The sequence below is a fragment of the Camelus dromedarius genome, chromosome 14, assembly GCF_036321535.1.
Source record: "Camelus dromedarius isolate mCamDro1 chromosome 14, mCamDro1.pat, whole genome shotgun sequence".
Lineage (NCBI taxonomy): Eukaryota > Metazoa > Chordata > Mammalia > Artiodactyla > Camelidae > Camelus > Camelus dromedarius.
Window position 1 is genome coordinate 46,593,952 of NC_087449.1, and position 3,221 is coordinate 46,597,172.

Genomic DNA, 3,221 nt, shown 5'->3' on the forward strand with positions numbered 1-3,221 from the left:
AGAGCACAGTGGTCCAGCACCCGCTCGGGTGGTGTATCAGTGTGCTTTTTCCTGTGTAATAAGCATGGACCTCAGTGGCACACAGCAATCAGGACTCACGGCTCACAGGTCTGGAGTAAACTGGGGGCTGGCTGGGCAGCTCCGCTGATGTCCGGTGGGCTCCCTCACAGATGTGAGGGTTGCCTGGCTGTCGGCCGAGATACATCACCTGGGCCAGGGTGACTGGTGTGGCTGGCTCTGCTCCATGTGCCTCTCGTCATCCCACAGCCCAGCCCAGGCATGTTCTCTTGGCTGTGGATGCAAGAGAGCAGATGCAAACGTGCAAGGCCTCAGGAGCTGAGGCTCAGAACCAGTGCACATTCATTTTGCTGCGTTTTGTCGGCCAGAACAGGCCACAAGTCCAGCCCAGATTCAAGAGGTGGGGAAGGACACTCCATCTCTTCAGAGAGAAAAACTGCAAAGTCATATGACGAAGGTTGTGGGTCCGGGAGGGGAAGAATTATGTGCAGTGCAAAAATGCAGTGCAAGATGGGTGGTGGTTTAGACGAGTGTTTCTCAATCCGAGTTCTGTGCAAACCTCAGTTTTGAATGTTTCCCTCAGGGATCCCTGGGAGGCTTGGGGGAGTCCGTGTAGGTTGGACTTGCTTCTCTAGATTTGGGGGGAAAAAGCCTTTAACTTGGTACTAATAATGTATTATTAATAATGTATTATTAACGGCAAATGCAATTGAGTGCTCACTACACATCTGACATTTTAGCTCCCTGTTTAATCCCTGAAGGACCTTCGAGATAGGTATTATTACTTTTGGCATTTTGTTAGTGAAATGACACTGCACCTTGGAGAGTTTGAGAATCAGGCTGTCTGATTTCAGGGTCCTAGTCCTCAAATGCTCTGCTCTTCCATGTCCCAAGTTTCTATTCCAGGGACTGCCGATTGGTTGAACAGATGCTGGGGGAGGATACAGATCTCAGAGAAGCAGAGGATGGGTGAGAGCACAGGGAGGAGGCCGGAGGGCACAACAGGGCTTTTGGACAAGGATGAGGTGGCAGAAGGGCCTGAGGTCCTCTGGTGGGGAGGGTCAGGTATGCTCTGAGGGTGCTCAGAGTTTGAGATCCTGGAGGCAGAGCCATTCTGAGTGTGGAAGCCACCCCAGGTGGGTCTGGGCCTACGGGTCAAAATGTGGGCTGAGGAAAACTCATTTAATTCTTTCAATTGCTAGTTTCTGATTGCCTACTGTGTCCCAGCCACTGCTCTAGGTACTGAGGGTACAGTGAGGAATAAGATGGACCAGGTTTCTGCCCTTTTGAAATTTACTTTCCAGTGGAGAGAAACAGACACAAAACCTACAAGCAAATCCATAATATAATTTCAGATAGTGATAAACACTAAAGTCCTCTCTTAAGGGGTTTTTCCGAGGGTTCAAGATGGTATTGATGGCGCAATGCACAGATGAGAAGTCACCTTCGAGTGCTCCCTGTGGGTCTGTGCTGTGCCACCATCCCATTAGGAGATCACTGCCCAGAGGTAGATGGGCTGGAGGCCAAGCAGTTTTGGAATGAACTCTCAGGCCAGGGCCCTAGGTGCTCTGGGGCAGGAAGCAGGTATGTAGTTGGACAAGGGCAGAGCAAATATGGAGCAGAGGACAGTAAAGGGAGATTAGTGAGGATTGTGAACTCAGAGACGGGGGAGGTGGGTTCAGTGTGAGAGGATGGGGTCCAGGCTACATCCCTACCAGAGAACAGTCTGTGGAACACTTCATGAACAGGGTCTGGGCTAAGACCCTTCAGGTCTCAGGGATCTTAGGTGCCAGGGGTCAGGTGGATGTGTGGAGGAGAAGTTTTGAGGCAGCAGCTCACTTCAGTGGAAAAGAGAGACCTGACTGATCCATAGTCACAGATACAGAGTGGGAGAGGGATAACACGTGCAGTGGTGCATTAGAGGGTGGGGGGGAGCAGTCCACCCTGACGGGGGGCTAGTTTATCCCAAATATTCTCTAGAATTGCCACTGCATTGTGAAAAAAAAAAGGCAGGCTGAGTTTGGGTCTGTTTTATTATTATTTTAAAATTTGCTATGATGTACCCCTTTATTGCCCACACCTGGGGTGGCCCATGCCCATACCCACCTTGGTATATGCACACGGTAGGACAAAAGCAGACCAGAGGCACCCCTTTCTAGCATCTGTTACAAACCTCCAGTAACAGGATGTACACTCTCTTTTCCAAAACTTGGAACAAGGAGCTAGCGTGCCGAGTTAAAATGGGCTGATCATTTGACTTTCAGAGCTGTTACTCATCTGTGCGGTGAAACGCTGGCTGCAGCCTCATTTGTGTGCCTGCATTGGGCACTCTGGAGTTGAGCAAATAGGCCACCAAGGGTCTTGTTTGTACAAGAGCCCTGGATGTAGTGGGAGAAATGGTGAAAAGTACTGGGTGATTGATTATATGGCTCCTGGGCAATACTGTTAAGATCGTCTCCCCTAAAAGAAAGGAAATAAGTACTGTACTCACACTTTGAAGGGAGAGGTCATGCATGGAGATGGAAGGCGGAGGTGGAAGTGGAGGAATCAAAGGACACAGGCTCTCTCTGGACAGGGTTGGAACTGGTGATGATGGTGAGACTTGCAATCTCTTGATGGGCTTCAGATCATGTGGGGTTGGCTGCAGGGACTGTGACCCTTGGTGGAGGTCATAGTCTTACTTAGAGCTGAAGAGGGGCCTATGGGACCAGAGTTCTAATATGCATAGGATGTGGGGATGGTGTGGCCTGGAGGGACAATAGGTTACATCTACAAAATGAGGGTAAGTGCTTTGTCAGCTAAAGACTCTTGCAAATATGAAGGGCATGGGGCTGGCGAAGGCGTGATGACAAGGACTTGGACCTTGTGGTCCTGACAGGTCTGGGTTCATATCCCAACTGAGCACCAGTTGCTGTGTGACCTTGGACAAGTCACTTTGCCTCTCTGAACCTGAGTCTCCTCGTTTGAAGAAGCCAACGGGCAGAAGTCCTTACGTTTCACATTCTCTATGAGCACTGAAAGTGGTGCTGGCAAGGGGCTTGGCATAGAGACTGGCTGAGAAGCAGACACCTGTAGATGGGGCACTCCTGCCCTCAGAGGTTAGCCCGCTGTGCTTCTGAGGTCAGCGATGGTGCCCGTGGCCTGTCAGCCCTGGGGTCTCCCCTTTTTAGTGAAGGCAGACTTGGGGTTGGCTGCTCTGTCCC